At 37.5% G+C, this 25,966-nt stretch overlaps 1 protein-coding gene across 1 annotated transcript in view; it reads right to left on the reverse strand.

Annotated features, from left to right (window-relative positions):
• LOC106094838 (serine-rich adhesin for platelets) overlaps positions 1-25,966 on the reverse strand; it is a 308,197-nt gene that overhangs the window by 123,220 nt on the left and 159,011 nt on the right. The window lies entirely within an intron of this gene.

Here is a 25,966-nt window from a genome sequence, read left to right on the forward strand (position 1 = left end):
TTACTAGACGTTTCCTTAGGAAAGGGTAGTTCAAGTACGTTTTTCCTTGGGAAAGTGTGGTTTTATTACACTTTCCCCTGGGAAAGAGTAGCTTAAGTTCACTTTCCCTTGGGAAAGTGTAGTTCAAGTATACTTTCCCTTGGAAAAGGGTAATTTTACTACACTTTCTCTTCGGAAAGCGTAGTTTTACTGCACGTTTCATTGGGAAAGGGTAGTTCACGTATGCTTTCCCTTTGGAAAAGGTAATTAAGGAACACTTTTCCTTGGGAAAGGGTAGTTTAAGTTCACATTCCCTTGGGAAAGGGTAGATCAAGTACACTTTCCCTGGGAAAGGTAAGTCATTGTACACTTTCCCTTGGGAAAGGGTAGTGTTAGTACACTTATCCTTAGGAAAGAGTAGCTTTAGTACACTTTTCCTTGGGAAAGGGTAGTGTTAGTAGACTTTTCCGTAGGAAAGGTTAGTTTTTGTACACTTTCCCTTGGGAAAGTGTAGTTTTAGAACACTTTTCCTTAGGAAATTGTAGTTTTAGTACACTTGCACTTGGGAAAGTTTGGTTTAAGTACACTTTCCCTTGAGAAAGGATAGTTTTAGTACACATTCCTTGGGAAAGATAAGTTAAAGTACACTTTCCCTTGGGAAATTGTAGTTTTAGTACACTTTCTGTCTGGGAAATATTGGTTTAGTGCACTTTCCCTCCGAATAATGTTGTTTTAGTACACTTGTCAATTGGAAATGGTGATTTTAGTACACTTATCATTTGGAAGTGGTTGATCTAGTACACTTCTTATTTGAAAATGGTAGTTTTAGCACATTTTATCTTGGTAAAGGGTAGTTTTAGTACCCACAACAAGGGAAATTATCATACATTTACTTGGCAAAACCAAGTCTGACTTAAATTGGGTATTACAAGGGGCTCTAAAAGCCAAATCGCGAAAACGTATTAGAATTTAATTTTATTTAGTGTTTTCTTCATTATACCCACCATTATAGGAAAGGGGGTACATTCATTTAGTCTTTCCGTTTGTATCACATCAAAATATCCATTTAACGATGCCGTCAGTTGTTATCACACTAGAGTCTTTATTTCGTATTTCTTCCATATGCAGGTTAAGTTCTTGAATGGGCCAAATCCGACTATATTTGGATATAGCTACCATATGCACATATTGCACATAGTGTTATGTTATGACTTCCAATAACTGTGCCAAGTATGGTCGAAATAGGTCGATAACCTGGTATAGCTCCCATTTAAACCGATCTCTCGATTTGACTTCTTGAGCCCCTTGAAGCCTCAATTTTCATCCGATTTGGCTGTAATTGAGCATGTAGTGTTTTGTTATGACTTCCAACAACTGTGTCAAGTACGATCCAAATCGGTCTATAACCTGATATAGCTCTCATATGAACCGATCCCTCGATTAGACTTCTTAGGTCCTTACAACATAAAATGCTTCCCAGGCAGGAGAAAGCTGAAAGTTTAGAGATTTTTGTATTTACTTTTTTTTGAAAAATAATTCTTGTAAAGCTTTTTAGCATCAGCATTCAAGAGTTTGCATACGAGTATAAATTCAATATCATTTTTATTTCAAACAAAATGTTCATAATTAATGCTCCGTACTATTTTTGAATCTAAGGAAATACTTTTGTTAGTATGTACTATGCGCTTTAGTTTCCTATTCAAATTAAAAATTATTTAAATGTTTTAGCCCACAAAAATGTCAAAATGTTTAACTCCCAAGTTAACTCCACTCTTAAGTTTCATTATTTCTTTGAACTTTACCAAAACATTAATAAATCAATTCACATAATGATAATATTAAGCCCTTTGGCATTTGAACAATTTGATTCCTCAAAAATATATCTCAATTATAATGAAACTATTGAAACATGAAACTACTAAAGCAAATATTGATGATGTTTTCCGATATGGCTGTGATTAGTTTTCTTAATTTTGAATATCAAATCAGGCTTTGCCGAATTATCGACCACAACTAATATAATAGACTAAATTATGCAAAGCCTTAAGGCTTTGTAGCCTTTGATACGGAAATATGCCACACGAATGCCAGACAGCCATGCTTAGGCATGGGCATTGGTGAGCTTGATTTTGCCCTCAAGAACAGAAGCGGCTTAAAATCAAGTTTGGAAGTTGATTTGTGCAAATTAGGGGTTTTAGTGCTTGTCATTGAACCAAGATAACGTAAATTATGATTTTCAAAGCATAAATTTATGATATTTTTAATATTAAAATGTATTTTTTTTACTCCTGAAAAGAGACAGATACAAATTTTCTGTCTACACTTAAGAAAATGATACCTAGGGTGCTGATGATGTTTTGCTGCTTTGTCATTTAAACAATTTGAATTTTGAATAAATTATTATTGAACCAAAATCAGTCATTGACCTGTGAAAGAGGCATTTGGCATATTAAATTAGCGAAAAAATCCGAAAGCAAAGGCTCTAAAGGAGAGTCTCCTTTCCAAAGTAAAGGACATAAGAAGTAACTCTTTTTCAAGGTAAAGGCAACCATGTTTGAAGTGTAAGATTACTAAAATCACAGTTTCTTTCCTCATGGGAACTGCAGTAAAGTTAGTCGCGTAGTAGGAAAAGTATACTAGAGTTACCATTTCTGCACCTTCCAGGAGGAAATATAGCAAAAATACATTTTTCTAGGGAACATGTATCTTCCATAACTTCCATTTACTAAGAGAAAGTTTGTTTTTGTGGAAGTCATGCTAAACCTAACCCAATATCAATCTTCCCTAGAATAAATGCCGTTCCCTTAATGAATTGCACTTATAAACCTTTACCAAGGGCAGGTGCACTAAAACAACCATTTTCATACCCACCACCATAGGATGGGGGTATACAAATTTAGTCATTCCGTTTGTAATACCTTGAAATATTGATCTAGGACCATAAGACACGAATCAACATTCTGATTCCAACTAGCCATGTCCATCCGTCGGCCTAGAGCTAGCCGCTTGAAATTTTGCACAGATACTTTATATTGATGTAGGTCGTTGGGGATTGCAAATGGGCCGTATGGGTTCAGATTTGGATATAGCTCCCATATAAACCGATCTTCCGATTTCACTTCTAGAGCCCCTGGAAGCCTCAATTTTCATCCGATTTGACTAAAAATGTGTACAAAGTATTCAGTTATAACTCCCAACAACTGTGCAAAGTACGGTCCAAATCGGTCTGTAACTTGATGTAACTCCCATTCCTTTGGTCCTACACATTCAAAAGGAAAGTGTACCAAAACTTTACTTTCCCAATGGCTAATGTACTAAAACTTTTCTCTCCCAAAGTGAATGTACCATTATAACAAATCTATTATAATTGTCTTTTTCCCAAAGAAAAGTGTACTGAAACTATCCTTGTCCAAAGGACAGTCTACTAAAACTAATATTTTTGTTGGGAATTTGTACTAAGAGGACCCTTTCCCAAAAGAAAGTAGACTTGCCCATAGGAGAGTCTATTAAAACTAATCTTTTCATTGGGAAAGTGTACTAAAAGGACCCTTTCCCAAAAGAAAGTGTGCTAACAGAACTCCTTCCCACAGGAAAGTGTACCGAAAGGATCCTTTCCCAAAGGAAAATGTACCAAAAGGGTCCTTTCACAAAGGTGAATGTACTAAAACAACCTTTTGCAAAGAAAAGAGTTTCAATAGTACGCTTTTCCCAAGATAGTACGCTAATCCAAAGGAAAAAAGTACTACAACTAAAATTTCCAATGGGAAAGCGTACTACCATTTCCAATGGGAACATATGCTTAAACTACTGTTTCACAGAAAAACGTACTAAAATTACCTTTTACTAAGAAAAGTGTACTAAAATTACCCTTAACTAAGGAAAATGTACTAAAACTTCCGTTTCCCAAGGAAAGTGTAGTAAAACTACCGTTTCTTAAGAAAGGTGTACTAACACTCTTTCCCAGAAAAGTACCCTTTCCTAAGGAATTTGTAGTAAATCAACCCTTTCCCAAGGAAATTGTACTAAACCTTCCCTTTTATAAGGAAAGTGTACTATAACAACCGTTTCCTAAGAAAAATGTACTAAAACTACCGTTTCTTAAGAAGACAGTACTAAAACTATTGTTTTCCAAGGAAAGTGTACCAAAAATACCCTTTACTAAGAAAAATGTACTAAAATTATTCTTAACTAAGGAAAGTGTACTAAAATTTCCGTTTCCCAAGGAAAGTGTACTAAAACTACCGTTCCCTAAGGCAGGTGTACTAACACTTTTTACTAAGGAAAGTGTACTAAACTTACCCTTTCTTAAGGAAATTGTACTAAAACAACCTTTTCCTAATGAAAGGGTACTAAACCTACCCTTTTCTAAGGAAAGTGTACTAAAACTACCGTTTCAAAATGAAAGTGTACTAAAATTACCGTTTTCTAAGAAAAGTGTAGTAAAACTACCGTTTCCCAAGAAAAAAGTACTAAAATTACCCTTTACTAAGAAAAATGTACTAAAATTATCTTTCGCTAAGGAAAGTGTAAAAGAATTTCCGTTTCCCAAGGAAATTGTACTAAAACTACCGTTCCCTAAGGCAGGTGTACTAATACTTGTTCCAAAGGAAAGTGTACTAAAATTACCGTTTTCCAAGGAAAAAGTACTAAACTAAGAAAAATTTACCCTTAACTAAGAAAAATTTACTAAAATTACCATTAACTAAGGAAAGTGTACTAAAAGTTCCGTTTCTTAAGAAAAGTGTACTAGAACTACCGTTTCCTAAGGCAGGTGTACTAACACTCTTTCCTAAGGAAGGTGCACTAAACCTACCCTTTCTAAAGGAAATTGTAGTAAAACAACCTTTTCCTAAGGAAAGTGTACTAAACCTACCCTTTTCTAAGGAAAGTGTACTAAAACTACCGTTTCCAAAGGAAAGTGTACTAAAATTACCGTTTCCCAAGGAAAAAGTACTAAAATTACCCTTAACTAAGAAAAATTTACTAAAATTACCATTAACTAAGGAAAGTGTACTAAAAGTTCCGTTTCTTAAGGAAAGTGTACTTACAACCTTTCCTAAGGAAAGTGTACTAAAAATACCCTTTCCTAAGGAAATTATATTAAAACAGCCTTTTCCTAAGGTAAGTGTACTAAACCTACTCTTTCCTTAGGAAAAAGTACTAAAACAAAACATTCCTAATGAAAGTGTATTTTAAATACCGTTTCCTAAAGAATGTGTACAAACACTACCCTTTCTTGGGGAAAGTGTGCCAAAAATAAGCAGTCTTGAGGAAACTGTACTAAAAATACCCTTTCCTAAAGAAAGATGGGAGTAGTATCTCATCGTAGGGAAGATGTATAAAAATTAGCTATTCCCAAAGAAATGTGGATTTAAACTATTGGTTTCCTAAGGAAAGTGTATTAAAACTGCCTTTTCCTAAGGAAAGTTTCCTAAAGCCACCCTATCCTAAGGAATGTTTTCTGAAACTACCCTTTCATAAGGAAAGTTTACTATAAGTAAAGTTCATAAGGAAAGTGCACTAGAAGTAGCCTTCCCTATGGAAGGTTTACTAAAAGTACCCTTTCCGAAGGACAGTGTACTAAACCTTCCCTTTCCCAATGAAACTGTACTAAGCCTTCTCTTTCTTGTTTTTTCTTTGCTAAAAACCCTTTCTTGCTAAAAAAAACCTTTGCTTGAGGAAAGTGTACTAAATATAGCCTTTACTAAGGAAAGTTTACTAATTCTGTAAGGAAAGTGTATTATATTGGCCATTCCCTAAGGAATGTGTATTAAATCTACTGCTTCCCTAAGGAAAGTCCACTAAAAATACCTTTTCCTAAGGAAAGTGTACGTAATGTGCATTAATGCTTTACTTTCCTAAGGAAAGTTTACTTAAACTATCCTTTCCTAAGGAAAGTTTTCCAGAACTTGCCTTTCCAAAGGAAAGTATACTAAAACTACCCTTTCCTAAGGAAAGGGTACTAAAACTACCCTTTCTTGAGAAAAGTGTACTAAAAAAACCCTTTCGTGAGGAAAGTGTACTAAAACTTTCCTTTCCAAAAGAAAGTGTACTAAAAATACCCTTTCGTGAGGAAAGTGTACTAAAACTTCCCTTTCCAAACGAAAGTGTACTAAAAATACCCTTTCGTGAGGAAAGTGTACTAAAACTACCCTTTCCTAAGAAAAGTGTACTAAAACTACCCTTTCTTGAGAAAGGTGTACTAAAAATACCCTTTCGTGAGGAAAGTTTACTTACTCTTTCCTTTCTTAAGGAAAGTATACAGGGGCAAACTTCTTACATATCAATGAGTGCAGTCCGATTCAAGTTTAAGCTCAATGATAAGAGGCCTCATTTTTATAGCCGAGTCCTAACGGCGTGCCGCAGTGCGATACCTCTTTGGAGAGAAGTTTTACATGACATAGTACCTCACAAATGTCGCCAGCATTAGGAGAGGAAAACCATCGCTGACAATTTTTTTCTGACGGTCTCGCCAGGATTCGAACCCAGGCGTTCAGCGTCATAGGCGGACAAGCTAACCTCTGCGCTACGGTGGCCTCCAAAATCTGTAGGGCGATTTTACTAAATTCTCTGGAGGAAACGTACTAAAACTACCGCTTTCTAAGGCATATGTTCTAAAATATTCTTTTCCGAAAACTGATGTTCTAAATCTACTATTTCCCTAGAAAAATGTACTAAAATATTGTTTTTTCTATGAAAAGTGTGCCAATATTAGCCTTGTCCAAAGGAGAGAGTAGTTAAACAAACCTCTAACAACTAAAAAGTTTCTGAAACTATCCTGTTCCCCAGAGAAAGTGTAATACAATGAGAGAAAGTGTACTAAAACTATAATTTTCAAAGTGAAAGAGTGCTAGAATCCTACCACACAGGGAAGTGTACTAAAATTAGAATTTCTCAAGAGCGAATGTTCTAAAGCCTCCCATATAAAAAGTGTGCTTAAACTACTCTTTCTTACCCTTTCCCAAGTAAAGCTAATTTAAATTTACCGTTTCCCAAAGTTCCTCCTAGCCAGAGGAATGTGTACTAAAAATTCGTTCTTTCCAAAGGAAGCATACCCACCTCTTCATTACAAAATTTATCCAGTTCATAAAAGGACGACTTATAATGAAGGAATGTTATGGCTTAAACTAGTCCTCGCAGTTTGGCAGCATGCACAGCTCTAGCTGCAATTTCGCACTTGAGAGCCATTTACCCATTCCGTTAAAAGTTCTCATATAGACTTGCTAAAGCCTCCTACTAAGCCAAGTTAAACACCCTAAAGAGCGCCCCATTTTTTTTTTTCTTACAGCCAACCATAGATACCTTGGGATGGAAATAATTCCTCACTATATGGTGCCTGGCATAGTTCATTTAAATTGTCTCATGGGTAAAGCGGCTACGCATATGCACACACAACAAGACTCCTCCGAATCCGTGGAGTATCATGCAAAAGGGGGTTGTTGTTATTATCTATGCTGATGTTGTTGCTGCTGTTGTTTTATTTAACTGGCCATATGCCGTCATTCCATGGTACGTACATACGTACGTACACCCGTTGTGATTAGGATTATCGGTGTTTAGTGCAACAGCAATGACTTTATCATTATTTTGAAAATATGCCTACTTCTGTTTAGACCTTGCCGCAGAAAAAAGCAAAAGCTTTTCTACCATCACATTGCCAGGGGATTTTTTTTTCTTTCATCTCGCTTTCGCTTGTTTTGCTGTGGGCTTACAAAGCCGCTTTGTTCTTAACAGTCAAGGCTGGCAAGGGCTTAAAGTCAAGGTTAACTTAAGTGGGGGGCTTTAACTTTTCAAACCTTGACTAAGGATCAAGTCTCAAGACATGGACGAGGACATGAACATGGCTGTGGCTGTGGTTTCCGATATGCGTAATAGTTTCTCCTCCCCCTGTTCCAGTTGTTATTAGACTTAAGTGAAGCTGGCTACTAAATGCCACATAGCTCTGCCGCCGCCGCTGTGCCAGAGATAAGTGTAGACATATTTACATACACATTTTTCATAGAGTAATAATAGGTCGTGCATATGAGTTTGCAATAGCGTGAGTTCCTAAAGTATGTCTACAGTAGCCACTAAAAAGCATTTAAATATTCTGAATGGAAAAAAAAATGAAATTTAAGTTTGATGAATAGTTTACATTGGCATAATTGATTAATATGTAATGGGCCATTAACAACTGCTACATAAAGGCATTTCAAGGCGAATATTACTCTACGTGAAGTTATTCTAAAGAAAAGAATAAACTACATATCCTTGGGTGAAAAAACTACCTTCTCTTTAAGGAATGTGTACAGAAACTGACATTGTGTAAGTGAAATTGTACTAAAATTTCTCTTTTATCAGAGAGAGTGTGCTAAAACTACCCATTCTTTAGGGAAAGAGTACTAAAACTATCTTTTCCAAAGAAAAAGTGTGCTAAAACGTTCCTTTCTAATGAGAAATTGAGCTAAAACAACCAACTCGCTTGGTAAAGTGTACTAAAAATGCCTTCTCCAAACGGATAATGGTATTAGACCTACCCTTTCTTAAAGAAAGTGTACTAAAACGATCCTTTCCATTTTCCAAGGAAAGTTTACATAAGTTGCTCTTTTCATTTTCTAAGGAATGTTTATTAAAATTGCACTTTTTTTAAGTGTACTAAAATTTAAAGTGTACTAAAATTACCATTTCCTTAGGGAGAGTGTATAAAAACGTTAAGAAAAATGTACCGAAACTACCATCTCCTTAAGTAAATTGAACTAAAATTATTTTCCCCCTGTAGAAGAAGTACTAAAACCCATATTTGATAAGGAAAAGGTTACAAGAGCCAACCTTTCCGTAAGAAAAGTCTACTAAAACAACCCTTCGATTAAGTTATTTAAAAATGTATTTTCCTCTGTGAAAGTGTACTAAAAGCATCTTTTCCAAACGGAAGGTGTACTAAAAGTACCTTCTCCAAACGGAAATTGTACTAAAAGTCCTTCCCAAGCAAAAATGTACCAAATCCATTCTTACCACAGGGAAAGTATTGGGTTGCCCAAAAAGTAATCGCGGATTTTTTAAAAGAAAGTAAATGCATTTTTAATAAAACTTAGAATGAACTTTAATCAAATATACTTTTTTACACTTTTTTTCTAAAGCAAGCTAAAAGTAACAGCTGATAACTGACAGAAAAAGACAGAAGAAAATTTGTCAACGCCGACTATATGAAAAATCCGCAATTAGTTTTTGGGCAACCCAATATATAAAAACTATCTTCTCTTCAAGTAAGTGTTCTAAAGCTGGCTTAACATAAGAAAAAGTGAACTAAAAGTGTGGGTTTAGTTCAGGTTAGAATTCTTTAGGGTTAGAATTCTAATAATAGCCTCTTCCGAGGAAAATTCACTTACGCTCCACTTTCCCTAGGGAAACTTCCTCTTCTTTAGAAAAAATTTACTTCAACTAACTACTTGAACTAGTCTCAGTACAATGTACTAACACTAAGTTTTCCCAAGGAAAAAGTTTACTAAAACTACCTGTTCCCAAAGACAATTGAACTAAAACAAGCTTATCTCAATGAAACGTGTAACAAAACTTCCATTTCGTAAGGAAAAGTGTACTAAAACTACCTTCCCAACGAAAAATGTACTGAAACTAAATTTTCCCATTCAAAATTCACCTGTTCTGGGTGCCGGGCCATAGAGATATACCACGGAATTGTAAAGCGGACGAGCTTGAGAGACTAGGAACTAGCTTACACATTCCAGGGAAACTGGAATCTGTGGGTATGCTTCTAGCGATATGTAAGCTAAGTTTATAGGCCCAGGGCAGAAGGATTACAAATCATAGATGGTCACAAAGAGGGGGCTGTGAGCATTCCAAAACAATGTGGTCTAATCTAGACTCGAAGAGGTGTACCGCTTTGCTGTCACTGGCTAGTCATGGTGTCCGTTATGACAGGTCACCGGCTAATCGGGAAACATGCTGACAGACTGAAGGTTGCCAGTAACGACTTTTGCAGCTGTGAGGATATCGAAGAAGATGAGTGCGGGGCACACACACAGAAGTCAGGGACACACACACAGAAGGAGTTCCACTTTAGGTTCACATTTCTTTGAGAAACTGTCTGATTAAGCGGATGTGAACATTCGCAAGTTGTTGGGCGTTTTGGGGAGAGTGAACTAAAATTACCTTTTCCCATGGAAACGTGGATAGTTTTACTTTTTCGGTCCCGCACTGGCAGTCAGGGACACACACACAGAAGGAGTTCCACTTTAGGTTCTCATAACCTGTCTGATTAAGCGGATGTGAACATTCGCAAGTTGTTGGGCGTTTTAGGGAGAGTGAACTAAATTACCTTTACTCATGGAAACGTGGGTAGTTTTACCTTTTCCCAAGGAAAAGTGTACTAAAACCACATTTCCTTAGAAAAAGTGTACTAAGACTACCGTTTTCCAAGAAAAAGTGTACTTAAATGATTTTTTCCAAGAGCAAGTGTACTAGAGCTACCTTTTCCCCAGGAAAGGTGCATTAAAATTATATTTTCTCAAGGAAAAGTGTACTAAAACAGCCTTCTCTATGAAAATTTGTACTAAAGATATCTTTGCCCATGGAGAAGTGTACTGTAACAACAAAGTTTACTAGCACGACCTTTCCCAAGGAAGCGTGTACTAAAACTAGGGTACTGAAACTACCATTTTCAAAGGAAAAGTGTACTAAAGAAACGTTTTCCTTTCAAAAAATTATTAATAATCGTTTTCCTATGGAAAAGAGTACTAAAGCAACCTTATCCAAAGAAAAGTGTATTACAATTACCTTTTCCCTTTCGCTTTTTACTCAAATTACGTTTTTTTAAGGAAAATTCTACTAAAACAACTTTTCCTTAAGGCAATTGGTACTAAAGCTACCTTTCCGCAAAGGAAAGTGTTCTAAGACGTATTTTTTTAGGAAACTACCTTTTTCAAGGAAAAGTGTACTAAAATTACATTTTTTTAAGGCAAAAGTGTGCCAACATAAGATTTTCAAAGGGAGGAAAATAAAAGTGTACTAAAACTACCCTTTCCCAAGAAAAGTGGTACTAAACCTAAATGTCCCCCTGAAAAATTTTACTGGAACTACCTTTACCCAAGAAAAAGTGTACTAAAGCTAACTTTTCCCAAGAAAAAGTGTACTAAAACTACCTTTCCCAGAAAATTGTACTAAGACTATCCTATACCTTTTCCCATGGAAACGTGGGTAGTTTTACCTTTTCCCAAGAAAAAGTGTACTAAAACTAACTTTTCCCAAGGAAAAGTGTACTAAAACCAAATTTCTTAAGAAAAAGTATACTAAGGCTACCGTTATCCAAGGAAAAGTGTACTAAATGACTATTTCCAAGAGCAAGAGTACTAAAAATACATTTTCCCCAGGAAATGATATTTTCTCAAGGAAAAGTGTACTAAAACAACCTTCTCTCATTGAAAAGTGTACTTAAGTTATCTTTTCCCTCGGAAAAATATTCTTAAACAACTTTTTTCATAAAATTATGTAGTTAACTACTTTTTCCCAAGGAACAGTGTACTAACAAGATCTTCCACAAGGAAACGTGTACTAACCCTACATTTCCAAGGAAAATGCACTAAAACATGCTGCTTCTAAAGAAAAGTGTACTAAAATTTCCTTGGATCAAGGAAAAGTCTACTCAAACAACACCCTTTCCAAGGGAAAAGTGTACAAAAACTACTTTAAAAAAAGGTGTATTCAAATTACTTTTTCCCAAGGAAAAATGTACTTCAACTTCCTAAGGAAAAGTACATAACAACTACGTTTCCCAAAGGAAAACTGTACTAAAACTACCTTGTCCAAGTATAAGTGTACTTATACTACCACTTCCCAAGGAAAAGTGTACTAAAACTACCTTTTCCAAGGTAGAGTTTGCTAACGCGACCTTTTCACAAGGAAACGTGTACTAAAACTAATTTTTCTCAAGAAAAATTTACTAAAATTAACTTATTTTAAGTAAAAGTGTACTAAAAATACCTTCTTCTAAGGAAAAGTATACTAAAATGATCTTTTCTCAAGGAAAAATGTACTGAAACACTCCTTTTTAAAGGAAAAGTGTACTAAAAAGTGTCATGTCCGTCTATCCGTTCGTCCGTCTGAGAGTCCATGTATTCTTGTAATCAAAGTGCAGGTCGTATTTGTTGTCCGATTGTCACGAAATTATGCAAATGTTACTTTTTTGGCCCAAGCACAAACGCTAATGATTTTGAAAAGAATCGGTTCAGATAAAGATAAAGCTCCCATATATATCTTTCATCCGATATGGACTTTTAAGGCTGTAGAAGCCATAATTTTTGTCCGATCTTTACAAAATTTGACATTGGGTATTTTATTTGAGGTCTACATATGTGTGTAAAATTTCATTAAAATCGGTTCAGATATAGATACAGCTCCCATATATTTCTTTCATCCGATATGGCCGTTTAAGGCTGTAGAAGCCACAGTTTTAGTCCGATCTTTAAAATTTTTTTGCGCGAGGTGTTTTATTTGACTTCCCTATATGTGTGGAAAATTTCATGAAAATCGGTCTAGATTTAGATATAGCTCCCGTATATATCTTTCATCCGATATGGTCGTTTAAGGCTGTAGAAGCCATAATTTTTTACCAATCTTTACAAAATTTGGTATGGGGTATTTTATTTGAGGTCTACATATGTGTGTAAAATTTCATTAAAATCGGTTCAGATATAGATACAGCTCCCATATATTTCTTTCATCCGATATGGCCTTTTAAGGCTTTAGAAGCCACAATTTTGGTCCAATCTTTAAAATTTTTTTGCGCGAGGTGTTTTATTTGACTTCCCTATATGTGTGGAAATTTTCATAAAAATCGGTACAGATTTAGATATAGCTCCCGTATATATCTTTCATCCGATTTGGTCTTTTAAGGCTGTAGAAGCCATAATTTTTTACCGATCTTTACAAAATTTGGCATAGGGTGTTTTATTTAACGTCTCCATATGTGTGCAAAATTTCATAAAAATCGGTCCAGATTTAGATATAGCTCCCTTATATATGTATCGCCCGATTTGCTCTTAAATGGCCGTAGTAGCTATAATTTTCAACCGATCTGCACAAAATTTGGCACGGACTGTTCTGTTCAGATTTAGATATAGCTCCCATATATAACTTTCATCCGATATGGCTGTTTAAGGCTGTAGAAGCCATAATTTTTTACCGATTTTTACAAAATTTTACATGGGGTGTCTTATTTAACGTCTCCATATGTGTACAAAAGTTCATAAAAATCGGTTTAGTTTTAGATATAGCTTCAATATATATTGTTCATCCGATATGCCCTTTTAAGGCTGTAGAAGCCACAATTTTCGTTCGATTTTGCATGAGACGTTTAAATACGTACGCACAATTTCATTAAAATCGGTCCTATTTTAGATATAGCTCCGATGTGTATATTTCGTCCGATATGAACTTTGAATTACTGCTTTCAAAGTCATTTTGACAATTTTGGTCACATCTCTACAATATAGGGTGTGAGATGTTCTATTTCATGTCCCAGTATGTGTTATTAAAATTGGCACAGGTTTCGATATAACTCCTATATAATCTTCTATCCGATATGGCCTTTTAAAGATGTGGAAATTCAAATCTCTTTTCCTATGGCAGGAAAATCTTACATGTTTCTAAATTGCCTTTTCAATTGGTATCCAAATAAAAGTCTGCCTAGATTTCAAGATAAGCTCTACATATAAAAAGTACTACATGCACTAGGTGGTGTAGGGTATTATATAGTTGGCACCCTCCGACTTTTGCCTTTCCTTACTTTCCTTACCATTTTCTACCCTTTCACTTTTGTTTATTCTCACTTTTTAGCAATTTCTCACATAAATAGCTATAGATGTCCAATCGAAATGAAAGTCATTTCAAATGCCATAGCTATTAAAGAGCTGGTTTTTATCGCCAACTGCTGTTACTAAATAATCAATGATTATCCTAATTAGTATTTGTCTGTTGCGCCAACATCTGTGTATAATTTCACTCTATGTCTAGGTCTTCGATGCGATAGCTGGACAAAGCATGTCGTTTTATATCAAGTAATTTATCCATTAACCATTTGCTGCTAGACAACATTTTTATTTCCACTTCATATTTTTCATGCCATCTAATCAGCCAATAATAATAACAACAATATTGCCACGGAGAACCACCATGGATGATGGTCCATCCCCACTGACCGATTGGCAATAGCACAGACAATCATAAACATTATTTAATGGCCACAGCATGTGGGTAATGCACAGCTCAAAGGCATCTCGGGGCCATTCGAAACGGCTCAAAGGGACAACACTACGACACAGTAGGCCTCCCTTAACGCCAAATGTCAGCTAAACTTTGACAGAGTATATGTTATGTTTTTAACTCGGCGTGTTGACAGCTCGGCTTTTGGCCATGTAAAATCACTGCCATAACAAGAGGGCAACATCAGCAGTGCCACAATAACAGCCAAATGGCAAACAACAACATGGATGTGATAACATTGTCAACTCCATAGCCTGTGTGAACAAAACATATGAGGAAGGACTGGGGGGAAAAAACCCCCCATATGTACAGACTTCATGTCTGGCAAGGGCCTGCCACTGAGAATTGTCATCTATATCAGGCTGCTGCCGATTTTGTACAGAGTGGCCCTTTTTATGCGATTATAAATGGTCTAAAGGTCTTAAGGCTTTGTAAGAAGAGAGAAGCAACAAAAAACCCATTCGACACTTTTTGGTTTTGTTTTGCAAACTGCTCAACACCATTCAGGCGTGTCATTTTAGTAGTAGTTTGCGGTTAGCTTAGTATGTTTGTGTGAGCGCGTGTGTGTGTGTGTGGATTATTTGAGCTTATAAGCTTAGACACCAGATGAGGACACATGCCGATCGCTGATTATGAAGCAGCTAAAACAAATCATATTGGGGATTTAAGCCACCGAAAAGATTCACTCACTGTCCTGAGACAGAAAAAAATACTCAAAGCAGTGAGAGAGAGATGGACCAGGAGGGGTTTAATTGCAAGTTTGTATAATTTGTGGCTTGTTTGATGTCCACATGCATTTGAGTTAACCGAACAAGTGGAAGGGAATTTATCTTGAAATGCAAAACTGAAAGGCCAAGCATATTGACATTGTTACAAAGTAATCAAAGTACAAAAAAAAAAAGTTCCGATATATGCGCTAAGAATAAATGAAGGCTAAGAATAGCAATGATCATAAGCCAGGTGAACAAAGAGCCGGAGTGAATTCTTGAAAAACAGCGCTTGTGTCTTAAGTCTTTTGTTTAGTGGACATGAAGTTCACAACTTAAGGTTGCAATTTTTTTTGTGAAATTTAGTTGCAAGCAAAACATTCCATTCAAATAGAAGAGCATTATTCAACTCCATTTAAATGGAAAGAAAATAAAATTTTGAATACCAGAGGGCCTTAAAAAAGAAGAAACAGCAATTTGTCAAATTTCTCCTGAGAGGATAGTCCAAACGATGTGGGAGAACGAGAAGAAATGGGAGGTGATGATGAGAAGCAGTGAACAAGTACTGCGCAGGAAGAAGATGGACCTGCATGCAGAGACGTAGAGTATAAATGCGGAGGTCTGGACGCAGACACAGCGAAGATGATATGGATAAATATGGATATGCGCTCCACCTCGAAGTAATGTCAACGTTGTTCCGAGATGGACTTAATGCTCGGGGTGACACAGGGTGGGCTTTTACTCGGTACCGTTAATAAAAACATAGTCGATCATAAGGCGAGACACATACTCGCCACTTGCGTTAAGCATTTTCTTAATCTTTTCGCGCACCCCTTAACCATAGGATGGGGGTATACTAGTTTCGTCATTTCATTTGTAACACCTCGAAATACTCGTCTAAGATCCCATAAAGTATATAAATTCTTGATCGTCATAACATTTTAAGTCGATCTAGCTATGTCCGTCCGTCTGTCGAAAGCACGCTAACTTTCGAAGGAGTAGTAGTTGTTGGTGTAGATCACGTTTAGGTATAACTCCCATAGAAACCGATCTCCCGAATATACTTCTTGAGCCGCAATCCTTATCCGATTTGGCTGAAATATTGCACGAGAACCACCGTAGCGCAGAGGTTAGCATGTTCGCTGAATGCCTGGATTCGAATCCCGGCGAGACCATCAGAAAAAATTTTCAGCGGTGGCTTTCCCCCTTCTAATGCTGGCAACATTTGTAAGGTACTATGCCATGTAAAACTTCTCTCCAAAGAGGTGTCGCACTGCGGCACGCCGTTCGGACTCGGCTATAAGAAGGAGGCCCCTTATCATTGAGCTTAAACTTGAATTGGACTGCACTCATTGATATGTGAGAAGTTTGCTCCTGTTCCTGTTTGGAATGTTCATGGGCGAAATTTGCAATTTGCATTGCACGAGAACATTTTGTATGACCTCTACCAGATATACCGAATATGGTTCCAATCGGTCCAAAACCTGATATAGCTCCCATATAAACTCATCTCCCGAATCTATTTCTTAAGCCCCTAGAGGGCGCAAGTCGTATTCAAGCAGATATAAAAACCCTGGATATTTCTTGTTATTATCCTTTTTTTATGCCCACCACCATAGGATGGGGGTATACTTATCTAGACATTCCGTTTGCAACACCTCGAAATCCATATTTCGACTGCGATCCCATGAAGTAAATATATACTGAATCATCTCGACATTCTGAGTCCGACTAGCTTTGTCCCTCCGTCTGTCGAAATCACGATAGCGGTCGAACGCTTAAAGCTAGACGTTTGACATTTTGCACAGATGCTTCTTATAGATGTAGGTCATTGGGGATTGCAAATTGGCCATATCGGTTCAGATTTGGATACAGCCCCTATATAAACCGATCATCCGATTTGACTTCCTGAGCCCCTATGAGACTCAATTCTATTCCGATTTCGCTGAAATTTGGAACACAGACTTGACTTATGACATTCAATATCCATAGCAAGTTTCATAGGCTCTACAGGAGCGTGATTAGACCAATACTTACTTACGCCTCTATAGTTTGGTGGACTGCTATGGAGAAAAAGTGCAACATAAGGACCATACAACAGGTTCAGAGAACATGTTGTCTTGGCATAGGCCGAGCGATGAGGATCACGCCCACTAGGGAACTGGAGAAAAATCTAGATATCCGACCCATTGACATACAGATTAAGTGTGAGGCAGCCACTGCGGCTATGAGACTTAAGGTGATGGGAGAATGGATTGAGGATGGGAGCAGCTCTTACATCGCGGTGTAATCGGTGTGGTACTAACGTGAGGACGTCGATTGTGAATATCTTTGCGGACAGTAAAATTGCCATAAGGTCAATAACAACCAGAAGGGTAAGATCACGAACACTCTTGCTGTGTAAGAAGGAGATTAACGCCTTCTCTAAGGATGGCAAAGTCCGTATCGTTTGGGTGCCGGGCCATAACGGAGTAAGGGGAAATGAAAGCGCAGACGATTTGGCGGTGAAGGCCAGAGGACTGCCGTCAATAAACTTGGTTAACCCGAAGCCTTTTGAGTCGAGGCAGTCTGAGTTAAGGGAGTGGGCGTCGAATGCGAATGCAACATTGTAGAACAGTGAAACAGACGGTAGGACGCCGGAAATCCTATGGGGGGATCCAGATCGTGAGAAGACGAGGCTATTACTGGAACGGAGCAAGAAGGAGGTCAGTATAGCATTTGGTATCATAACGGATTTGACTTCTTGAGCCCATAGAGGCCTCAACTCTCATCCGATTTCGCTTAAATTTGGAACAAAGTCTTGTATTATGACTTCCAACATCCATGCCAAGTATGATCCGAATAGGTCTATAAACAGATATAGCCCCCATATAAACCGATCCCCCAATTGGACTTCTTGAGCCCTTAGAGGCCTCAATTCTAATCCGTTATGGCTGAAATTAGATACAAAGACTTGTGTTTTGACTTCCAAAGATTCCTAAGATTTGGCCGAAGTTCGAAAATGGGCTATATCGGACTATATCTTGATATAGCCCCCATATAGACCGATCCACCAATTTAGGGTTTTAGGCCCATAAAAGCTACATTTATTATCCGATTTTGCTGAAATTTGGGACAGTGAGTTGTGTTAGACCTCTCGACATCTTTCGTTAGTTTGGCCCAGATCGGTTCAGATTTGGATATAGCTGCCATTAGACCGATCCTCCGATTTAGGGTTAGGCCCATAAAAGCCACATTTATTATCCGATTTTGCTTAAATTTGGGACAGTGAGTTGTGTTAGGCCCCTCGACTTCCTTCGTAAGTTTGGCCCAGATCGGTCCAGATTTGGATATAGCTGCCATATAGACCGATCCTCCGTTTTAGGTTCTTAGGCCCATAATAGGCGCATTTATTGTCCGACAATTTAGGACAGTGAGTTGCGTTAGGCTCTTCGACGTCCTTCGTCAATTTGGCCCAGATCGGTCCAGATTTGGATATATCTGCCATTTAGACCGATCCACCGATTTAGGGTCTTAGGCCCATAAACGCCACATTTATTATCCGATTTTGCTGAAACTTGGAACAGTGAGTTGTGTTAGGCCCCTCGACTTCCTTCGTAAGTTTGGCCCAGATCGGTCCAGATTTGGATATAGCTGCCATATAGACCGATCCTCCGATTTAGGGTCCTAGGCCCATAAAAGCCACATTTATTATCCGATTTTGCTGAAACTTGGAACAGTGAGTTGTGTTAGGCTCTTCGACATCCTTCGTCAATTTGGCCCAGATTGGTCCAGATTTGGATATAGCTGCTATATGGACCGATCCTCCGATTTGGGGTCTTAGGCCCATAAAAGCCATATTTATTATCCGATTTTGCTGAAATTTGGGATAGTGAGTTGTGTTAGGCTCTTCGACGTTCTTCGTCAATTTGGCTTAGATCGGTCCAGATTTGGATATAGCTGCCATATAGACCGATCTCTAGGTTTTAGATTTTGGGGCCATAAAAGGCGCTTTTATTGTCCGATTTTGCCGAAATTTTAAACAGTGAGTTGTGTTAGGCTCTTCGTTGTCCTTCTTCAATTTGGCCCAGATCGGTGCAGATTTGAATATAGCTGCTATATAGACCGATCTCTCGATTTAAAGTTTTGGACCCATAAAAAGCGCATTTATTGTCCGATTTCGCCGAGATTTGGGATAGTTCGTTGTGTTAGGGTTTTTGACATTCGTGTCGCATATGGTTCAGATCGGTTTATTTTTAGTTATAGCTTCTAAAAAGACCAATATTTTGTTATACACAATTGAACAATGACTTGTACAGATTAGTATTCGGTTCAAATCGGAACATATATCGATATAACTGCTATGGGACATGAGGTATGCAATTTATACCGGATTTTGATGAAAGGTGGTTTACATATATACTCGAGGGGGTGGGTATCCAAAGTTCGGCCCGGCCGAACTTAACGCCTTTTTACTTGTTTTTTTTTTTTTTTTTTTTGTTCTATCCCACAGTGCGTCGCTAGATCTCACATAGTTTAAGCCCTAAAGATGGCTGCCAAATAAAAGCCTTCTTCATACAAGTATATCTTTTAGATGGTTTAAATTGATTTTTCAAATAAACTGGAACAAATAAATCAATGCTATTTAGCTCAATAAATTAATGGTTGTGACAGTTGTGTCCCAAATGTAAATTTAAACTCTAGCTAACAATGAGCTCGTTTAGAAATTAGCAGAAAATTATAATAAAAGTTAAATTCCTGAATTTTTTATGGTTAATTTTGAATCAATTCAAAATCCAAAATTTCTTGTCTCTCGTTAAGAACTTTTTTACAAATGTCAATAACTTTAGAATTCTTTAACAATAACAAAAAAATTATTAAAATTCCCAAAACCCATTATCAGCCTTGGTTGTTTTGCACCACCAAGTCCCAGAAGAATTCAAAAGAATTTAGAAAAAGAAACACCATAATCAGCATGATCGTTAGTAGAGAGAAGGCTCATTAGAATTTGCTTAAATCAGAATTTCATTAAGAAATTTACACAAACGTTTTCAACACAATGTCTAATGACGCCATCATTTATTAGGAAAACCAAAGCAGAAACTGCCAAAAAAAACATGCTGTCACATGAAATCACTAAAGTGTTAGAGTGCGCGTTTTTTTTTCTATCCCAATTGACTAAACAAAAACAAGAGTTGTGACAATTTCAGAGATTTTGAGGTTGAAAGTAAAGTTTCTATTTTATACAACAACAACAAGGATAGACAAAAAAAAAAACTCGCAATATCAACACAAATGGCAAAAGAGACTCATATTCAACTGTATATGTGTGTGTGTGTACACATACATCAATATAGGTAAGGGGACAATCAGTGGCTATAGCACACCTGAAACAAAAGACTTAAGCTACAAACTTGTTTAACAGATTAAATGAAACGAAATTTGCAATTTATTATGAAAAAATAAACAAAATACAAAAATCCCAGCAAAAGAGAGAACAAATTATAAACACTTTTTGTCTTTTGTATACATACCAGTATTTATGGCTTTAGATAACCATAGGCAAAGACACTAATATAGGAGTAAGTGTACTCGTGTGAATGTGTGCTTGTCATTATCAAATGATATAAAACTTTTTTTTCTATAATTTCATATCTCTTTATACTCATGAAATTTAATATTTCAAATGATTTCTCAAGTGGAAGCAAATTTTTTAAATATCTGTTTTTTTTTGTTTTGCTTGAATGCCGGAAGGAAGAATTTCAGCATTGTTTTTTTGTGCGATATTTTTAATGCTATTCAACCAGCGGATTTTTTTTTGCTTCATTTTGTGCCTTATATCATAGATTATATATTAATTGTAGTATAATAGAGAATGTCGATGCAAAAAAAAAAGAGGAAAAAAATCTGCAAACAAAACTAGCTAACTAAAAACATATAAAATCGTACTAGTATATGGTTCAGCGACTCTTGGCAATTATACACTTCATTAGCTAGTGAAAACTAAATGAAAATTATGTAGAGGAAATGGGTTTTTTCGGTCTTAAGAGAAATCTTTAAATTAACCAACTCACATCTTTAGTGGAGTCTGTACCACCGTTAAAAACTTTCTTAGATGGTTACAAGCGAAACAGTTTAAAGAGGCTTAAGTTACAATTTTAAGATTTTTTCGGGCAAAAAAAGGGGTTTCAAAGTCAGTCATAGTTTTGTGACAATTTAATTATATCAATAGAATAGAAAATTCTCAAAAACATGTAATCTTCGAAACAATTTGAAAAAAAAAAATGGATACCCACCACCTCGGGTATATATGTAAACCACCTTTCATCAAAATTCGGTGAAAATTTCATACCCTATGTCCCATAGCAGTTATATCAAAATATGTTCCGATTTGGACCAAATATTTATAAGAACAGTAGCTATATCTAAAAACAAACCGATCTGAACCATATACGACACGGATGTCGAAAAGCCTAACATAAGTCAATGTGTCAAATGTCAGTGAAATCGGATTATAAATACGCCATTGATGGGGCCAAGACCATAAATCGAGATAGCGGTCTACATGGCAGCTATATCCAAATCTGGACCGATTTGGGTCAAGTTGCAGAAACATGTCGAGGAGCCTCACACAAAGCACTGTCCCAAATTTCTGAGAAATCAGTCAATAAATGTCCCTTTTATGGGCCCAAAACCTTAAATCGAGAGATCGGTCTATATGGCAGCTATATCCAAATCTGCACCGATTTGGGCCAAATTGAAGAAGGACGTTGAAGAGCCTAACTAAACTCACTGTTTTAAATTTCGGCGACATAGGACAATAAATAAGCATTTTATGAGCCCAAAACCTTAAATCAAGAAATAAATCTATATGGCAGCTATATACAAATCTGGATCGATCTATGCAATATTGCAGAAATATGTCAAGGGGATTAACTTAACTTACTGTCTCAAATTTCAGCGACATCGGACAATATATAAGCATTTTATAGGCCCAAAACCTTAAATCAAGAAATCGGTCTATATGGCAGCTTTATCCAAATCTGATCGGATCAGAAAGATGTCGAAGAGTCTTAGGCAACTCACTGTCCCAAATTTCAGCAAAATCGGATAATAAATGTGGCTTTTATGGGCCTAAGACCATAAATCGGTGGATCGGTCTATATGGCAGCTATATCCAAATCTGAACCAATCTGAGCCAAATTCACGAAGGCTGTCGAAGGGCCTAACACAACTCACTGTCCCCTATTTTAGCAAAATCGGATAATAAATGTGAATTTTATGGGCCTAGGACCCTAAATCAGAGGATCGGTCTATATGGCAGCTATATCCAAATCTGGACCGATCTAAGCCAAATTCACAGAGGATGTCAAAGGGCTTTACACAACTCACTGTCCCAAATTTAAACAAATTCGGATAATAAATGTGGCTTTTATTGGCCTAAGACCCTAAATCGGAGGATCGGTCTATATGGTAGCTATTTCCAAATCTGGACCAATCTGAGCCAAATTCACGAGGGCTGTCTAAGGGCCTAACACAACTCACTGTCCCAAATTTCAGCAAAATCGGATTATAAATGTGGCTTTTATGGGCCTAAGACCCTAAATCGGAGGATCGGTCTATATGGCAGCTATATCCTAATCTGGACCGTTCTGGGCCAACTTGACGAATAATGTCGAAGGGCCCAACACAACGCACTGTCCAAAATTTGAGCAAAATCGGATAATAAATGTGGGTTTTATGGGCCTAAGACCCTAAATCGGCGGATCGGTCTATATGGCAGCTATATCCAAATTTGGACCAATCTAAGCCAAATTCAAAGACCATGTCGAAAGGCTTAACACAACTCACTGTCCCAAATTTCAGCAAAATCGGATAATAAATGTGGCTTTTATGGGCCTAAGACCCTAAATTGGCGGATCGGTCTATATGGGGGCTATATGAAGATATAGTCCGATATTGTCCATCTTCGAACTTAACTTGCTTATGGACAAAAAAAGAATCTGTTCAAAATTGCAGCTCTATATCTCTATTTTTGCAGCCTGTAGCATGATTTCAACAGACAGACGGTCGAACATGTCTGTAGCATGATTTCTACAGACAGAGGGTCGAACATTTCGTCTTAGATTTTTACTCTGATCCAGAATATATATACTCTATAGGGTCGGAAATGGATATTTCGATGTGTTGCAAACGGAATGACAAAAGGAATATACCCCCATCCTTCGGTGGTGGGTATAATTAGAAGTTTAAAAATGTCATGTTCTAAAACTAAACTCTCATACAATTGAATTTCATACAGAATTTCTGAAAAGTATTGTATTTTCAAGAAAAATTTGGTTTTTATGAAAAACTAGTCGAACAGGCTCTCTAATATCGTGTCCCCACCCTAGGACACTTCGCCCTGAATGCGGATATCGAATTCGTGCCATTGTAGCCTATGACGCTAAACGCGTTCGAATCCTGGCGAGAACATCGTAAAAAGCGGTGTTTATCTCCTCTTAATGTTGTCGACATGTACACGGCGTACAATGCCATGCGTGGTCATTTAAAAAATTTTCCCGAAAGAGGTGTCGCACTGCGGGATGCCCTTCGGATTTGGCTATTAAAAAAGGTCCCTTATCATTGAGTTTAAACTTGAATCGGAAAGCACTCATTGATGTGTGAGAATTTGCTCCTTCTCGATTCCTGGTGGTAATGTTCTTCCTTAGGGTAAAGTTCTCATTAGGGGAGGGATGGCACCTCAGACATATCGATTCAAATATGGTTATCAAATTCGTGCTGCACTTCCCAATCCCTTTAATTTGAGCCCTATATTGCCATGGCCAATAAATATGAACCTTTTGGAGGGTGTTTTGGGGCTGGGGCGGCCACCGGCACTTCGCACTGAAAATAGATATCAAATTCGTTCTTTATTCCCAAAAGAAATGAAGTTCAGCGTAGAGGGTTCTTTAGGACGTGCCCCAAAACAGTTGGCTCCAAAATTGGATATTAAATTCGTTTTCTACTCTTAAATACCTTTCATTTGAGTCCCATATGCCGCTGGGTACTTGCACCCAAATTTTAATATAATATTCCTTTTGTTGGTCTCCAATACCTTTCATTTGATACCCTTATTGTGGTCATCGGACCACTTTCGGATATGGGTGGCGTTTTTGGGGTAAGGGGGTGGGTCCGCCTCCACCCGATATCTAAAAATTATATAGCCTATGTTTCTTTCAAGACAAAGGTACACAATCTATGAAAATTTTAAGAAAATCGGTTTAGCCAAGTATCATATAGTCATAATGGGTGTAATTGCGTTTTGGAGGGGTGGCGTTTTTTGGTTGGGGCGGCTCTATGGGTACTTAGACTCAAGTTTTAATCATATAGTCATAATGGGTCTAATGGCGTTTTTGAGGGGTGGCCACGACTCCCTATACTTCGATCTGATTTTGTATGTCAGATTCAAAATCTGCTCCGGAATTCCTTTCATTTGAGCGCCGTATTGAAATGAACGTCCAATATGTCTGTTTGGGGGAGTTTTGTGGTCGGAGCAGCCCGATGGGTATTTAGACTCAAATTTTAATGCCATATTCGTATTCTACTCACCAATACCATTCATTTAATACTTATATTGTCCCGATCGGTCCACTTTTGATTTTGGGTTGTGTTTTTGGTATAAGGGGGAGGGTCCGTCCCCCTTCCGATACCGAAAAATTATATAGCCTATGTTTTCTTCCAGACCAACCTACACAATATGCGAGAATTTCGAGTAAATCGGTTCTGCCGTCTGTGATTGGCTAATGTGCCCATTTTAGGCGTTTATGTGCGGCTGGGGTGACCCCCTATACTGCGACATGAATTTGTATGCCAGATTCGTTTTCTACTCCTGCATACTTTTCATTTGATACCTATATTGTCCTTATCGGTCCCCTTTTGATTTTGGGTGATATTTTTAGAGTAACGGTGGAGGGTTCGCCCCCTTCCGTTATCAATAAATTATAAAGCCTATTCCCACTTCTTGACAATATTCGTAATCTACTTCCGAACACCTTTCATTTGAGTCCCATATTGTCATGATCGTCAAATAAACCTATTTTAAGGGGTTTTGGGGCTGGGGCGACCTCCCAAGTACTTGGACCCAACTTTTTTTACGAAATTCGTACTCTACTCTTGAATATCTTTCATTGAAATCCCATATTGTCGCGATTGGTCCACTTTGATTTTTGGGTAGTACTTTTGGGGTAAGGGGGAGGGTCCGCCCCCCCCTCGCGATATCAAAAAATTATATATCCCATATTTCCTTCCAGACCTTAATCCGCCCCATTCGGTTCAAGGTCTGGAAGGAAATACGCCTGCAGGACCGTATTATGGTCGGGTAGTGGTTTATGTGGGGGCTATATCCAATTCTGAACCGATATGGCCCATTTGCAATCCTCAACGATTTACATCAGCAGGAAGAATTTGTGCAGAATTTCAAGAGGCTAGCTTTAGCGTTCGACCGTTAGCGGTTTCAACGAATGTTCTGACGGACGGACATAGCTAGTTAGACTCAGAATGTCGAGACGATTTAGAATATATATACTTTATGGTGTCGCAGATCAATATTTCGAGGTGTTACATTCGGAATGACTAGATTAGTATACGCCCATCCTATGGTGGTGGGTATAAAAATTTAAACCAAACAGCAAATCCCTTTTTCTCCACCTCCGGTCGATGATAGACCAGAGCGCCTTAACGGTCCAGCAACAGTCCGCCATCTCCCATCTCGCTATCGACGCCGCTCTGGCCATCTCTACTACTATGTTCAGTAGCTCGACATATGGCACGTAGGCAAGACCGGTGATTGATTCTTCAGGCGCAGAAATGCCGGGCAAAGAACTTGACAAAAGCTGCCATGGTGGAGGGTATATAAGATTCGGCCCAGTCGTACTTAGCACGCTTTTACTTGTTAATCATTAAGCTTAAATGCGAGCTCAAATCATCTTATAGTTCGAAATGAAACTCCATTAAGTCATTGGTCAATACATTTCAAGTTTGTTTCCTAAGTCTTTTGTTTTAAAATT

The sequence above is a fragment of the Stomoxys calcitrans genome, chromosome 5, assembly GCF_963082655.1.
Source record: "Stomoxys calcitrans chromosome 5, idStoCalc2.1, whole genome shotgun sequence".
Taxonomy (NCBI): domain Eukaryota; kingdom Metazoa; phylum Arthropoda; class Insecta; order Diptera; family Muscidae; genus Stomoxys; species Stomoxys calcitrans.